Raw genomic sequence first — 18,569 nt, 5'->3', positions numbered from 1 at the left:
GAGAGTAATCTTAAATAAAAATAGATTAACTAATTGTAAAAGTATGATTGATAGATTAGAATGGTTGAATGTTCAAGAAATATTGAGTATGAATGTATTAGTATTTATATATAAGTTAGAAAATAATATGTTACCACACTATTTTAATAAGTATTTAATAAGAAATAAAGATGTACATAAATATAATACTAGAAATAAAGAAAATTTAAAAATAATTAAGTATAAGAAAACGAGTACGGCTAGGGGAATTATGTACGGAGGTTTTAATTTATATAATAGTCTTCCAAGAGAAATCCGAAACAGCAAAAATATAACGGGTTTTATAAATGGAATAAAAAAACACCTTCGTACATATAGAAATAAAATATTATAATATTAAGTCTTTATTATTGTATATTTTTTCTTTCTGTTATGTATTTTTTATATATTTTTATATATGTTTACTAAATTTGTTAGATGTAAAGATTAGCTATTAAGCTAAATAAATTAATAAAATAAATAAATAAAATGCACTAAATGCAACTCGTAAAATTATAAAATTATTTTGAATTGTTCCATAAAAAATGCAAAAAAGAGTGAATTAAATATCGAACTTAATTTAAGTTTAGATATCAAGACAAGGATTTCTATGATAACATTTTTAAAATTACGGAATCTTTGATTGATCTTAATACTGCTTATATTTTATATGAATCAAACATTCGCGCATTAATTACTTGCTTCCATAAATATAGCAGCTAAAGCTCCGAGCTTCCGGATGCCACTTTATTGACTTTTAAAATTATTGTTAATTTCCTGTTGAAAAAGTTGTTCCAAATCTAAAATAGAAGAAAGATGAAATGTGTGCCTTATTGGTTTAATTGATTTTTTATAAAACCCTAACTATGCTATCAATGAAAATTACCTTTCAAGTTGTCCCAAAAAATATGTACAAAATTAAGAAGATTTTTTCCAATGTATAAAGTTCGGATATCGAAGTAATAGAGGAACAAGAAAGTAATAATTATATTGCCATAATATCGATTACACCACCAAAATTTTTCAACGGCGAAAAATAATAGAAACAATTATCAAAATGAATTCCAGATCTTGGAATCGACTGGAAATCGTCCTACTTCAACAGAAAGCGAATAAGTTAAATATTTTAAGCCCTGAATATGTAAAATTTTTGTTAAAAAATGTACATATATATGTACACATGTTTTTCTACAAATAATTTGTAATTTTCCAAAATAATTATACAAAAAAAATTACATCATTTTTTTATGATTCAGTCTCAATTTCCGTGACTTCAGAATCTCTAATTAATGTCGTTTTTTAAAATATAAGTTTTAACAGTCAGTTGTGCTATGGCCTTTGATACCTGAGTACGTTTTTTGTTATATCTGTGTTAATGTACACCTAAACTACAAGTTCTTACATTTAAAAATAATTAAGCTGCAAAATTTACGACGGCAGAATTTATATCAAGAAAAAATTTAAATGAAATTGCATTTTGTATGAATATCTTAAAAAAAAAATTAACAAATACGCCCAATAAAAACATTTGTGAAGTGGTAAGTGATTCATTAAATAGTTGTAAATGTCAAATTTGGTTTAAAAAAATCAAACGGGAGAATGCGATATCAAGAGCATGTGGGAGACCAACAAATATAGACGATGATGTGCTGGCATAATTAAAATCAAATCCTACTCTAACTATCCATCAACTGACCGATACATTAAATCAGTCCGATTAAATTATGGAGACAACGTGTTTGAAAGGTAAGGACGAATTGAGCAAAGGAAAGAGCTTCTAGATATTGAAGCTGAGTTGCCTTTGTTTGATCATTTGATAATCAGAGATGGGAAAAGGGCGTTGTACAACATTTAATGTTTTTTTTAAAGAACAAGTAGCAAAAGCTTGAATTTGAAAATAATATTTATAATGTTAAGTGGTAGTATAATTTTAATTTATTTAAGACTAGTGATTATACAATTAAAGCTATGCTCTTGAGAATACGTAACATTTAGGATTATTGCTATGTATTATAGCAATACAATAATTACATAATTTTCATCTACGACAATTGAATTACAACGGTTTAAGAATATGTATGTATTTTTCCAGTCCTTGCTCCTTCTGACAACCATTTATTTTGATCGATGCAACACTTCTTAAACAAAAAAAATTAAAATGCAGACGATGTGGAAAAGGGTCTCTCATAGTTAAAGCTATCAATATATTATGCTAATGTAATTTAAAAAAATAACCGAGAGGTGTGATAAAGTTTCTTTAAAAATAAATTATATAACTACATTAATTTCGGGCTTACCTAATATTTAAATTTGATCCTTTTAGATAAAAATATATTTAACAACTGATTATAAGCTATGAACAAACATTTCATAAACATGTGCTAGTCATGAGAAATATATTGTATAACCAAATAGAGAAGTAATTAACGTTTATTTCCTCTCTCTGTATAATTAAGATATACAAGTATATTTAATATGGGAAAATCGTGGCGTTTGCCTTAAATGTTCAAATATGAAAAGTCAATGTAAAATATGTAATAAAGAGAATACATACATATATATATAGTATTTGTATTAACTTTCGGTCAATATGTGTATTACTGACACATTTCAAGGCTACTTTTAAGCGAGCCATGTCATAATTATCGCCATATATGACGGAAATTGTATATAATACGTATCAAATATCGCATAAGAAATATTACACAAAATTTTCTTCGATCGGGTTGCGAATCTTTCCGCCCGTCGATATCTCTTGCACACTTTTCCGTACAAAAGTTCGAAATTATCCCTCCACATTTTATTTTTTTATATGATACTTTGCCGAAAAATAACCACCGATCGATGACCTCGACAGTGACCTTGGATGGAAATTCGTGTAAACACGGCTTTACCCGAATCGTGACCGCGAGCGGTCATCACACGAGGAATTCCTACAAAGCGTCGTGCATTCCTGTTGATATCGTCACATCACGCGTCGGACACGTTTTTTTTATTTTAAGTTTCATTTCGAACGTCACGCGATAACATTATTAATTCTACCAGAGACGCCGGTCGCACAAATTCGACTCTTCCTGCGATTGATTTACTGATTGCCTCTCTGTTTTTTTAGAATTCAGCGTCTCCAGAATCAACGTTGAAATTTTTGACACAATCGGATTTGATTACGATTAATCTGACATTTACTGGTGAGAATATCAGTTTATGGTATAAATATTAAGCAATTTCCGGTAAAATATAAGCTAATGAACACTTCCAATATATTTCAAAATCTGTTAATACGAAACAAAGCATAGAATTTAGCGCAATATTATTATTAAATATTTTTTGAGACTAAAAAATCTAGAATAACATAAAAAAAAAGTAATAGTGCAAAAAGGTTAAACGAATGCCATCAATCAAAACATTACTTCTTTTCTTTTTAAGAATCATTTAATATTTCATTGTACTTACGCACTTTTTATAACATATAATCAAACATCACACACTTCATATACTACATACACTAATAGGTTAAAATAACGTTTTATATATAATAGAATATAAATTGATCGCCCAATTAAATTCTACGCTCACAATGCGCAAGCCAATTTATTATCCATCAACGACTTTCGTAATCCATATTGTGAATTCACAAATAGAAATTATTAGTAAAGCTAACAACCACGTATGACCATTTTCCACAGCGTGAGAAGAGTTTTTTCTTTCGCTGATCTTATATCACTTGTTGTGAAAATGTTGGCAAGTAGCAAAAGTCAGTAAATCATAAGTGAATATTTTTTTGAAACATCATGATTGATGGTCCTGTTTGTAGGCTATTCAGAAACAATGCCGTCAAAATATATCGTGACTAAAAAACTTCGTGACGGCGACATTTTCGCGTGTAATGTATGAAATTTGCGTTTCTAATGGTAATTGTCGTTCAGTAAGAATGTATTAGATACATCGTGTGATCGTAAAATATGCCAAAGGTAAATAATTAAGTTATCAATTACACGCAATATGTTGTTTGCACAAGGCGACCTTACACACACCTGAGTGAGTGTGATTGATTTGCTTAATGTATTAAAATTTTAATGGCTGTTTTTATTTAATGTATAATTAAGTTCTAGATTGTGCGGAATAAATTATTTTAATGCGATTAAGAAACGCTTGTTGAAATTTAGTAGATATCGATTACGCGTGTTCTTCACGCTAGAATAAATATTGATTAAGAATAACGCAATTTTATTTCTAAACTTGAATTAGAATGTTTTTCTCTTTGTTAACAGGTAAATTTTGACATTAAACGTGTATTTATTGTAGTAAAAAATGATATTGCAAGTAAGTAAAAGTTTGTTTTACTTTTATTGAAAGTTGTCTTAAAATTTCGTTGTATTGTAGAAAATTTATTTCTAACAAAAACTACGAATAAAATATTAAAAATATTTTTTTTAGAATAAGTTAATGTTGTAGTTATTGGTTAAAGTATATTCAAACAGAATATTGTTGACTTAGACATAAAAAAAAATATTCAAGAAATGTAAATTAGTAGCAGAAAATTTAAGTTTTCGATCTGAAAATTCAATTTTATTGCTTTTGACGTGAATTTTTTACTTCTGAGAAGGGTTAATTGTTTTTTGCACTCTTCTATTGGTCAAAATTCGGGTTATATATTCCTCATTAAATTTGAAAAATATCATAAAAGTCGTAGTGTGAACGCTAGATTACCGAGCAAATTGAATCTGTTGATTTCATTCATAATTATAATTATATAATAAACACTAGGGTTCATATGGATTTTAAAGCCCAGATCTTTAAATAATTATTATTGATTAGTATTGTAAATTAATTATAAATTTTATAGAATAAAACAAGAATTATATAAAAATACAATTTATCATCTCGCACTTCCTCCTTTGATCGCACGAAACAATCAATTGCCAAACTTTTTTGCCAAATCTTAGATGTCAAGGTTACATTGTATTTTTTTGCGAATTCACTTCTTATCCTTGTGCAATTTTCGTTTCGACATTTCACTATCCGTTTCGCATATTTGATTTATACACCGAGAAGATAGCTCTTAATCGACCTCACCGTATTCATTGCCATTATAGAAAGCTTTATATATGCAACATCCGTATGGAATTAATTGAATCGAAATACAAGTATGCATTATACTAGTATACATCTGTGTGTATTATTTACAATAATAATAATCGTGGATATGGGAAAGGTCAATCTGGATTTCTCACCTGTGCGCGCGAGTTAATGCGTCCGCATGAGCAAATATTTGCTCGGTTAACTTTCTCTCAGTTAAATATACACCACCGGTAACCTAACCCGCGATCCGATTCTGTCGTTTAACCTTTACTGTTTTGAGTCACTTTAAATAAATACGTGTTTAATTTGAACTAATCATTTCCTGTTTATGTATTAAAATCATTTAATTAACTTGACTCAATAAAATAAATTGAAGAGTCATATAGTAATTAAACTAGCTGCGGTACCTCACGATAGTGAACGACCGACAGTTCTATATTTATTTAAATACATATGGGTATAACAGCTTTATGCAACACCCTGCACAGAATAAATTATATATATGAAAATATTTACAATATTAACATTATTCATTATTTAACTATCATATAAATGGTTAGGCAGTCGATTTTCCTTTTTCAGGCATTATTAATCATTGGTTAGATTGGATTAACGATAATTATTCAATCTAAAAAGCAAACACTATTTTTGAATGCGAATAAAATAAAACGATTTATTTTCTTAAGTATCTCCATTCCCAGCAATAAATTTATTTATCGATTAATAAATTCGATAATCAGTTTACTGTTACGTCAATTACACGTACGCATTCACACACGATACATACTCGTATCGTTAAAAATCGTATGTGAATCCCAAATTTTTCCCACAAATCGCCCGACGGCCGTAACTGTAATATCAATTATGCGGAACCTTTGCACGAGTTGTTACGTGATCCGTACACAAAAAAAATAGCAGTTGACATTTAAGAACCACTTTTCATATGGGCGATTTTTTTATCACCATCATATCAGTTTTAAGATCTAACGCCAGCACGAATCAAAGCAATAATTGTACCGAGCGGCTTTTAGCCATACTATAAAGTTGAATGGAAAAAATAATAGCTGTGTACTCAATGGATTACATACTAAAAGATGCTGTAAAAATAAATGTGAAGATCTGTTGAAGCATCTCCAACTGAAGATATTATTCAATGGTTTTGTTTACTTTTAAAAATAAAGTGATTTATAATATTATTTGTAAACATACATATAACGTTACTTATTCTAATACATTTTGATATGTAGTATTTCGTAATTTAATTCACACACAACCGTTACGCTGAATATTGAATAATATAATACAAACGCAGCATTGACAATAATTTACGTAACGGCGGGGAGCAAGTGTGTGGCATTCAGGTGACCATAAATCAGATGATATCGACGCACGTTGAAAATTTAATGGGTCAAATGATATACGCGCGCAACAATTCGGACAATTGGAAATTTATCACCCGTTTTCTCAAACACGCCCCTGATAGTGATAGCGGCCTTTCAATAGACAATATTACTTATATATACACACACATATGTATGTATTTATTATTTTAATAATATACAGTGTGTTCCGTAAACTATTTTTTTGTTATTTTTATGCGCTTAATATTTAAATGTGTATTTATCACAGATATATTGAGGCTCAAGAAAAAATATACATTGAATTTTTTTCTTCAACAAATTGAGAAACGCTAGAAAAATAATTCAACCGATACACTGTAAGTACAGATTGAACAAAAAATATTACCACACAAAAAATGACTTTCTTTTCATTGTTAAAAAATTAAAGCATACCCTAACATGTAACATGTATAATATTTTTATTACAACTTTGACTATCATGGATTAAAAGGTTTCACTAATGCATCAAAATAATAATTATATGATTAAATATTAAAAACAAATAAAAAAAAACATTTATGGTGCACACCATCCCACATATTTTTTCCATAGCTATCGCCGAAACATTATTGTGTTTGGATCATGCAAAAAGAGCGTTCTCAAGTGATGACATCCTGGCCGCGGCGGGAGAGAATAAGGGACGCAATCGCGACTCTAACTCACAACTGAATGGCGCTGAACATCGACACCATTCCCTAGCAACTCAAAGATGACTTCACTGGGTAGACGCAACGCCGAGAATGCAATGAATTGTATCCCAACGCTCCAATCAAAATGGCTTGTAGAAAAATCTTGAAAATATAAATTGAATTCTCTCCAACAACAAGTATTATTATAAAATGTATAATTATTTAAGAAAACTAATTAAATTCTTAACATTTCAATAAAAAATATAGTGACTCCAAATGTGTATATAATGTTAGATTTGTTAGTTCTAATGCCTGCACTACACTCTGTGGAAGTTGGCCAAGGTTGGCCAAGGACGGAGATTATAGTGGGTTACTTTGGTCGAGCTCGGTTCTGCCCGATCTACAATCTCTCGGAAGTTGTTAGAAGTTACCGGGAACGGAAGGTAAGGTGGAGGTAATTCAGTCGACTTGGCCAGCTTCGAGCGCTTCCGAACATTGTCGGCAAACGGACCGAAGTCAAAGGAACCGAAGTCGGAGCTGCTCTTTCGAGCGCGAGCGGTGAGATACTTCTCCTTTCGCTCTCTCGCGCGTTAAGTGACGAGAGTGAGAGAGATAATAATATGTTGTTTCGCGAACTGAGATAAAACGAGTAACTCGGTTCAATTTCAGTATGCGCGTAGGCGTCCTATGGTCAACACACATGACGAGCGCTGCATCGTGGTCACGTGGTCAAAGTATAATACCACATACTTATCGGGGACTTCAACAGACTCTTACTGATATATTTAAATATATTAGGGCACCAAAAGAGATTCATTATATTTTTGATAGTACATTCTTCTAACAGATATCGTTATTATATATTTTTTTCATATAAAATTAAATAATTAAAAAATAATTAGTAGTATTTGATTTTGTTAAAAAAAATCGTTTCGAATATCCTGTGTCAATGTCACACCATAACAAAATGTCACACCATAACGAATTATTATTTAGAATCGATGGCGACAAATTCTAGGATAGTCACAGATGTGGTGTTCGTATTCTGAAGTATCATTTTTATGCCTTATGGCATTTTACAAAAGCCGACAAAGATTTTGCGTAAATTGAATATTTACGACCGAAAAGTTTTCACTGATATTGTATTGGTGAGTGCCCACACAAACTTTTATAATTATCAGTAGCGTAATTTTAATAATATGACAATTTAAAAATTGCTATTATTTGGCACATTTTTCGATCGCGCGCAAATATGCCAGCTGTACGTGACAGAAGCCGCCGTCCGGACGGCATATGAAATTTGCGAGTGTGGTAGCTTACTCGAAGTCGTAGGTCTCGGCCGACTTCAGTTGTAACTTCGGTTCGGACAACTTCCAGAGAGTGTAGTGCAGGCATATTATATAAATTAAAATCTTTCATTAATTGTTAATTAATTTGTACAACTTATATAACTTATATTTTTTAACCTCAATAAAAATTATCAAGAATGAATGTGAGTTTATTTTTGCTTTTATTGAGTAGATTATTTTTATGGCAAGATTTAGATAGCCAAAATTCTCCAAGACTTGTCGATTGAAATTTCTTAGTCTTCCAAATCTATGAAATTTGAGTTGTGAAAACTATCGCAAAATTTCAAGGATAACTTATATGCTCTCCCTACTAAAAGCACCAACTCAGTATATAGCTCGACGCCAGAGCTTCGTCCCATGCATAAAGAACCTAATCGGCGCCCACAGAGACTGCAGCCCCTTTAGCTGCATCCACGGGGACTTTAGAGAAGGTAACACCATTACGTCCTTCATAGGATTAACCCTAGATATTGCATCATCATAGTTTTGTATGAGTGTCTAATATTTTTTTTATCTGTCTCCTTCAGCAAACTGCACAAGAACCGCGCCATTAATCAGAAATAATTAAATATCCGACGTTTTGAGAAGAGATAGCCAATGAATTCAGGCGTATCTTCAAAACGATCGTTTCTGATCTGACTTAGCGATAAAAACAAATTCGTTTTCAAAAAATACACTAAAAAAGGGGCGTATAACAAAATCTATCACGGAGGCTATGGAACGCGGGCAACCAGGGAAAACTTCCACTTAACACTTTGTATGAAGACTGCCTCTCTGACACTACTGGCATCCATATTTGAACATCCACCTCGGAGTTCAATGCTTCAGATCTTCAAAAGCTCTCCATTTTAAAATACAACCAAAAAGGCCGAGTCTAACTTCAGACAAGCTAAGATCGAAGAAGCTTTGCTTCTTTTTTTCGCATCCATTCGTCTAGCTCGACTACTACCAACTATCTTAGCCTTAACAAAAATAAACCCTCTTACTTAAAGGTCTGCAAATAATATACCATAACGTTAATAGCTACCATTAGACGTTACTAAAAATAGTAATATTTTTTGCATATAGAAGACCTAAGCTTACTATTTTAAATATACGATTACATAATCATACTTTAGTTAATGTTCTTGAGGAATGCCCTGTATTCTTTGAATATACACTTTATACAATAATTGTGCACAAACCCACGTTTACATAATAGCCACGTGCTACATACATTCAGCTCGGACTAAGAATAATGACAGGCGTGGCGCACACGTACCGAATCCGTAAATATTAATTTACTAACACAAAAATGCGGCTTAACCGTAAAATAGTGTCTGCACGACGAACGATAAATAACGACACCGTGTTCGATGGCGAAATAAAATGGCTCACAATACAGTAAAAGTTTACTTTGCTTCGATCGGAAAATCGCTATTAATTACCTCAAGTTTCAACACCTCGCGGTAGTTCAGCGTCAATAGTAAATTATTATGGAATTTAGTGATAAATTAACTTCAGTGTGTATTATATAACGTAACTTGAGAAGTTAGTTGAAAAGCTCGTAATTAAAGTGTCTCGTAAATAAATCGCTCGACAGAGGAAGCCTTATTATGAGTTATAAATACTATATACATAAACGTTAAGTTGTAACTCGCAACTCGAGCAAATTATATCAAAATTATTATTTATTAACACCTCCTTTTAAAATAATTTTGATTGATAAATCTTAAGCCAGATTGGTAAGATTGCAAAAAAATACGACATCATCAAGTATACGAAATACATTCGCTTTTCTATTTGTTTGTATATTATTAATTTATTATCTGCATGATCGAGATATTCACTCACATCTCTCGATATAATTATTTATTGGTTCGTGATGGAGAAAACTTGACCGGCGCACCTGTTTGTTTTAACCTTTTGAGTGACCGTTATTATGACAGGCAAAGAATCGATTCAAGCTAGAGCAGGAAAAAAATCGACCGGATGCTGCGTTATGTAAACAGCGAATGGACCGCTTTTTTTGTCGTTTGTAATCTTTGTGAAATTGAGGTAAACGAGAGGCACTTTTCCGTTGCTCGGTATTAATCGGGGCAGTCAATGACGCGGTCAATATTGATCTATTGAAGGTAATGTAAGAATTAACGGTTTACACTTTAAATATAATATCACGTTTCGAACACGTTCTATTTTAAATCAATATTTATAAATAATTCAGAAAGCAAAGTGGATTCTATTGGTCATACATATATAGAATGAATGAAAAAGCTGAAATCGATCTTTATTCTAGTGTGCATCGCAAATAGTAAAGGATTTATAGAATACAAATGAGAACCATCACATTAAATCTATTTGTACAAAAGGCATTAACATAAATCTGTCACGTAACAAAATAGCAATATTCTTAGTGCCAATGAGCACACACCTGCTAAAATTATCGCATAATTTGCATTCCTAGAATCGAAGCGCCAACACCTGACTTCCAATTAAAAGTGACACCAAAGACTATCCATATAAATTATAACTAGGTATAAATACATTGGTAACTTACGCGTTCCTCCTCTTCCGATGACCTCTCTCTGGACTCGGATCTGCAAAGAAGAAAACAAAATCGTGATTATTGAAGCAGTTGAAGCGTAGGGGTACAGTCAGGAAATGCCGCAGTCATATATCACTCGGCTCAATGTTGATGTTAATAATTCCACTTGTTGACAAACGAGAAAGAGTTATGATCCTCGGAGAGACAGTGAGACCTTTGCGAATATAATAAACGTGAACGTGTGTGACGATGATGATTATGATGATGATGAAATTCCTATGCAAAGATCTGAGATCTGAGATATGCGTTTGAGGGGATTTATTCGCAATGTGTACCATTGTGGAGGATGTTTGTGTTGGAGGCAAGTGCGCATCGGAGCTGTTGAAACATATTGCGCATTGGATTTGTTTAATTATTCAGCTTGAGTTATATGAGTGAAATGCAATTTAAAATATGGCCGAAAATTGGCAAATTAGTGTAAATATCAAGAAAATATATCTAAAATGCTACTTCAGAATACGAGCACCACATCTGTGACTATCCTAGAATTTGTCGCCATCGATTCTAAATAAGAATTCGTTATGGTGTGACATTTATATAAACCGATCTAGGAAAATACATAAGGATATTCAAAACGATTATTTTTAACAAAATAAAGTACCACTAATTATTTTTTAATTATTCAATTTTATATGAAAAAAAATATAATAACGATATCTGTTAGAAGAATATACTATCAAAAATATAATTTATTTCTTTTAGTGCCCTAAAACATTCAAAGATGTTAGTAAGAGTCTGTTGAAGTCCCCGATAAGCATGAGGTATTATAAATTGACCACGTGACCACGATGCAGCGCTCGTCGTGCGTATTGACCATAGGACGCCTATGCGCATACTGAAATTGAACCGAGTTACTCGTTCTATCTCAGTTTGCAAAATACCATCCTTGCAAAATCAGAATTATTTCTAGTCATATATTATTTTTTTCTGTAGTATATATTTTATTTTAATTATTCTTAAGCAATTTATCGAATACCTGTATTTGTTTAGTCGATATTTATATGATCACATTCACGTTACGTAAAATGTATACAATGTAAAAAAAATAGTATAAATTTAACTAATATTTCTTAGTCATTTTTATGCGTTTAAAGCTTCAGCTTCAAGTTCTTTTCTCCAGTCGATCTAATCACCAATTCAAGTCACACAATCGACAGAGCTTTTTTATTCGCATACACAATACGTCCCATTGTCAGATTGTTTTCTTTCTTTGGCAAGTGCCAAGGAACGACATTGGTCGAGGCCTTGAGGAGTAACGACCTTCGGTCCTTGCGCAACTTTCTCACACGCTTCCATACCTCTCCTCGATCGCATTAATCATTCGCCCAGCATCTCTCGCCGGTTATCATCGGCTGTTTGTTATCCGCGATCGGATTTCACTTTTAACCACCAATTAACCGCTTCGTGGGTGCCGTTTTAACTGCATTCCAAGACCCTTGCCCTCTCGCGCATCACTAAATAAATCGGATGGAATGAGTGGATGTGTAATATAAGAAGTAGATATTTTTGAATTTCAAAAACGATTCAAGATAAAGGCACATTGAGGCAATTGGGCGAATACTGAAAAACGTTTCATGACTTCGTTGTATATCCGCCGAAAACTGTTAAAAAACCGAGTATTGTAAAATTAGGATTGAATAATTGCGTAAAATCTAGGAAAGGTGCATTTTTTCGTCGTCTCAGCAAGTGCATAATAGCGAGCCTCCAACTCAACACTTGTGTGCGACCCCTTTTTTTGGTTCTATTCATAGAAAGCAATATCGAAGAGATCTTAACAAAATTATTTTGACGTAATTTCGCCTTTATTTTTTATAAATTCTTGTATTCTGCCTGGCATCGATAAATACAGATTTCCTCTTTCCACAATTCCATAATATGTTTTTTCAGCTCGACTAAATTTTTTTATCGTTTTTTCTTAATTATTGTTTTATGATTTCCCATAAATTTTCAATTCGCTTCAGGTCGGGGCTGTTTCCTGGCCATGATAATTATGTGATTCCCATTAATGTCATGGTGCAGATTCGTATAATCCATAAGCTGTCATGCACCTTCAGATAATCACATAAGGTGAGTGCTTGATGAATCGATTAATGCATAAGGGATGAAATCTTGCGCCTTTTCTACGGCGCACAGTCGCTTGTCATCTGCTCCAAGCAGATTCAATTTGAGCTCGTCGAAGAAAGCCACTTTTCTCCAATCTTCGACGGTCCAATGGCGATGAGCTTTTGCCCATTCAATGCGATTTTTTTCATTTTCTCAGTAAATAGTGTTTTTTGCTGGGTTTCGCGATTTAAATTCAGCTTTAACCAAACATTTATTCACTGTCCGTTTTGAAATATTTGAGTTTAAAGTAAATTGCAATTCTGTTTGTATTTAAGCGGCTTTACAAGTTAAAAGATCTTGTAAATTATTACCACAGATGCACTTGACCATAAAAAAATACAATAGAACAAGTTTTGAGGTAACAATACATTTTAATAATATTAATAAAAATTGATGTCAATTTTTAATCATAAATAGCAGTTTATTAGCAAAAATACTATCCATGAATCTCAAAGTATTTAATTTCACGAAAATTACTGAGTCGATACTCATCTTTGATTTTCTGTATATTAATAATAATATAAGTGTAAGAAGAATGTAGGAAGAAGAAAAGGCGCAGAAAAAAATATGTTCTGATAATAATCTGATACGATACCAGTTATATAATATAATCTTTACCAAACCATTTTTGGCAACTAACCGATTTCCATCATAATCACAAATCACTCGCTTTTATCTCATTTTATTATTACCATATAATATAACATATTACACCCAAAACCCAATTAAGCCAGTGCCAGGCGGAAATTGACGCGTTTTTACACACAAACTTTACAGCCTCACAAAATTTCGAATTCCGCACCCAGTTCCGCGACCCACATCTCGTTTTTTTCCAATTCAAAATCGTGAGGAAGCAATAGAACCTAACGAAAAATATGTTTCACATAAAAACAGTACATAAACTACGCACACATCCGATCAACTTTTACTTTTTCCATCATCAAGCGTTATCGCTGCTCGAAACGCTTTGCTAACTCTGATCTCCTTCGGCCGTTATGAAATTAATCACAGTACATAAATATTATATATATAAAGTATATAATAAATTTACTTGTATATTGTATGAAAATATCAATTTCGACATCGGATAGCTCACGATCTGAGTCGTTGTGTACTGTGATGCCATAGTTTACGTATATCGACTATCGGATCTAACGAGCGCCGTTAACGACATAGAAAACGTCCGCAATTAAAGATTTTCTATTTCGCAAACCGGTAAGGTTTATACTGTAAGAAAAAAATGATAGTTGGATATAATGTTTATCGTTATGTAAATTGTGTTATATATATGTATATAGCTTAATCACGATTTCAACGATTAAATTACAATGTTGTGTTTGATGGCTGTATACTTTTAAGAAATACATTTTTACGTTGGCTACAAGCTACAAGGTTAAATGAAATGTAAAACAAACATTAATAATATATTGTATGATAGATAGAAGTTTAGACAATGACAATAATTATAATAATTACAAAATAAGTACATACAAAAAAAAAAAATATTAGGAACCATTTTAGAGAAGGGTCGGGCGACCCTGGATTTGTAATATGATTAATCAAGTAATCATTTGAAAAGATTTTTTATAAATTCTATAAATGATTATATAGTAGGTATACAACATAATGCATTATTAAAAATTTGGCAACATTGTGATTTAAATAAAATTATTTATAAGATGTAACTTGGGGATTTAACCCTTTGAGCGCAGATGACACCTATAGAAGTCAGCAAGAAAATCGCCAGTATTGACATTTAAAGGTGTCATGAAACTTTTTTTTATTGGTATAATTTAAGGTTAAAAAATACTTTAATTTATTGAAATAACATTTAAATAACTTATGGCATAAATAGGTGCTCCCCACATATTAGCAAATTTCGAAATGGCGCGAAAAAATATCAGCTGCGGTGAAAGGGTTAAGCTGTTAGGCTTCTTTTTGCGATGAAAAATCGGAATAGCAATATGTTTAATGGGCATGTCTATATATCAGAGTAGTATATCTAAAATGATCTCATAGATAGACTTACAATAAAAATAGGTACAAGTTGGTTTTATTACCGCCACCGCTACGCTTGCACACGTATACGAGCACACATACAATGAAATACTCGATTAACTGATTAAATAATTTTAGCATACGTTACTTGTTAAATTTAAATATGGCGCCATGATAATAAGCAAGTAATAAGCAAAATTAATGCATTTCGTCAACTTATTCTCAAAAGTAGCATTTTTAAATTTGTATTGAGTTAAAAAATATTTAGTTTCTTTATAAAAAAAATTGATAAATTTGTGTTTTTTAATTTATTTTAACAAAAAAGCGAGTTGAAACGACTTTTACGCGTGCGCCTAATTATTTCAGTGTGCATGCGCAAGCGCGGCGGTGGCGGTGATAAAACCAACTTGTACCTAAAATGTCTTTTAAATACTATATATTTTTATTTACATATTAATCAAAGTACTAATATTTTTCAATTGTATTAAAAGTGTTATATAATAATTATTATATTATTATTATTTATGAATAAATTTAGATAAAGTATAATATTATTTAAGCTACGGTTTTACTTTATTTTAATTAAATTTATCATTTAAAAACATTTAATGAAAACGTATAATATAACAATTTTATAATTTTATAAAACTGTAATAATGTCGCTAAAAGCTAAAATTAAAATTTTAAATAGAGATAGTAAATTTTTCTATTGGATAACATATTTTTTACTTAAAAGTGCATATAATGAATTTTTTTACTGTAACAATGATGTTATTATAAATTAGTGCCATGTTCTAAATACATTAGATAATAATTAATACTAAAAATCATCTCCTGATTAAATATTTTTATTAAACTAATTATTTCATGCACTACAGAAACATAAAAGTTGCAATCTTATAATAAGATCATATACTTTAAAAATGGAATCTTAAATTAACAGTTAATTATGAAAACTATATATTATCATAATGTTATAAATTAATATAAAAACATGTTTCTATACAGCAATTATTCTCCGCGAGCCCCGCTCCCGATCGCATTATTAGACATGCCACATTATACCCAAGGTTATGCCCCTCCCCCCGCGAATACTATTTAAATTAAACTGTTCCTGATATAGTGACTACCAGAAATCGTTACATTGCAATTACCGTCATAAAAAAACTGATTTTTACATTATGCAAATGAACATAGAATAACAACATGGCTTATAAGACTTAAAAGAAACATAATATAAGCTTAAAAATAAGACAATGGAACAGCGATCAAAAAAAAAGAATGCTTCAACGAGATTTATTGTGAACGGCACAAATAACGAAAGAATGAAAGTTAACCAAACACATACATAAATGAGCTAGCTATCTCTTGTAGCATATTTAAGATAAAGAAAGTACATGTTGGCGGATTTATGCAACCCAAGACGCAACATACATATTTTAACGCGATATTATCAAATAAAAAACAATTACTCTAGATGCACCACAAATCACTCAAGAAAGGATCGCTAATTCCTATTTTTCCGATTTATAAAAATATTTTGGAGTTTAAAAATTTAACGCCCACAATTCACTGCCAACAATTAATCACTAGCAGTTTACCGCCGCGTAAATTGATCGCATAAACAATAATTTACGGCCTACAAATGATCGCTAGAATATTTCACTGCCAGGCAATACATATCATTTATATAAATATAGTGGTCATTTTAAATTGAAAATAAGGTTTTTTCTACAGGTGTTATTTTTACCATTCGCGCAGTGAATAAATACAGTTTCACTGAATTGACGGGTGGAATTATAAATCAAAGCGATTTTATTAAATAAAAACAAAGATTTTAGTTCTACCAAAAATCACTAAATTTTCTCCTATTTTTCTGATCTATATAAGCCAGAACGCTGCCATAAAAAATCACTTCTACTTTATCGTACGTTCACACTTCCACTAGTCATGAAAAGCAGTCCTTTCCACTTCAATCGTCTTTATATGGTTCAACCAAGCAGTCATCTTGAATCATCAAGAGTTGAACTCGATTCTAAACGCGAATTAAATACTTAATGACGCAACGCAACGGCACTATATTTATTTAATTTAAAAATACATAATTTTTTTGTAATTTTAAATTAAAAGCAAACACGTATGCCAAAAGCATAAGTATCGCACACTGATATTGCAATGCTCTTAAGTTTCGAACGTAAATGTTTACGATTATTTTGAATTTCGAAAGCAACAACACGAATTCTAGTACATATAGATTTATTTTCTTTAGTTGCTGAATCGTGTCTATAAATGTTTTGTGTTTTGCTGAAAGAAGCATACTTTTACTGAGCACAAATTTACTATTCATATACATATATAAATTTTGCAATCCAGGACCGGACTTCTCGTTGCACAAAGTCATTGCACACATTGCGTACATTTCCATGCATATTTTCCATATTCGTCAAAATTAGCATAGACAGGACGTTGCTTTGTTCACATAGCAAATCACGTTTCAGCGAGATTCATTGTTAGCGCACGTTAACATGACACATCTCTCAACCCACACAACTTAGTGTTTCTCCGTTAATGCACGACATCATTTAGCAACGATGCCTATTTTTTTAGCAACACTTCATGATGGATGCCCTTCCTCTAGGTCGTTTTCCACGAAGTTTAATCGCACGTGAAAATTATACCAAAATTGCGTTTTCAACGACCGACGTTCATCAATCACCCACAGGTGGTTTATAAAAAAAATACAACAATCACACAAGAGAGACCGTGTCCAATTTAGGCACGTTTCCTTTTCCGGTCGAAATCTTGTGTTTTAGAGAAGATTTTTCACACCAAAATAAACATAAGTGGGTCGCGTCAAATGCGACGTTAAATTATTCAACGATTCGGAATCTAATGTAATATGTAACTAGTTTACTTAAATTTAGTTAAATTTACATATGCAATCATAAAGAAGGAGTTAAAAGAAAACAACCATGTTCCTTAGAGCTTGGAGCTGAAAAGATATTTCGAAGAACACTATATGCCAAAAAAATCATTGATGAGAAACGATTATAAAGCTCCAACTAGAAATAAGCGTATATTATAAAATGACATAAGATCTTAAAAATAATCTACACTAAAACATATTTTTTGAGTCAACTTTACTAATGATAAACTAAGTAAAAAAAAAAGAGAGAGAGAGCAACATGGACATTCAAAACAAGGAGTGGCAAATAAGATGTAATGTTTTAGACGACTTAAAAATAATTTAGATAACATTGATAATGTTTGCCTGCTTTACAGATCACATTAATTAAATTTAGAGCCCACACATATCAATTGACATAACCACTACGCAATTGACGCAACATGGACATAGCTCACACGCGTGTGAACATGCTTTGTTACTAGTATTCGAAACGTTATT

The 18,569-nt window shown here is 31.5% G+C and overlaps 1 protein-coding gene across 3 annotated transcripts in view; it reads right to left on the bottom strand.

Moving 5' to 3' along the window:
- Positions 1-18,569, bottom strand: part of smash (smallish) — a 180,121-nt gene that overhangs the window by 60,820 nt on the left and 100,732 nt on the right. For all 3 annotated transcript variants that reach the window (XM_088205662.1, XM_088205664.1, XM_088205663.1), the window contains one exon: positions 11,015-11,054. The gene's annotated coding sequence lies outside the window, so the exon portion shown is untranslated. The remainder of the gene's footprint in view (positions 1-11,014; positions 11,055-18,569) is intronic.

Source organism: Plectrocnemia conspersa, unplaced genomic scaffold (genome assembly GCF_051122295.1).
Source record: "Plectrocnemia conspersa isolate PC_06_02 unplaced genomic scaffold, ASM5112229v1 ptg000002l, whole genome shotgun sequence".
Lineage (NCBI taxonomy): Eukaryota > Metazoa > Arthropoda > Insecta > Trichoptera > Polycentropodidae > Plectrocnemia > Plectrocnemia conspersa.
The sequence above is the reverse complement of the archived record's forward strand: the minus strand, read 5'-3'. Positions and strand labels throughout refer to the sequence as shown.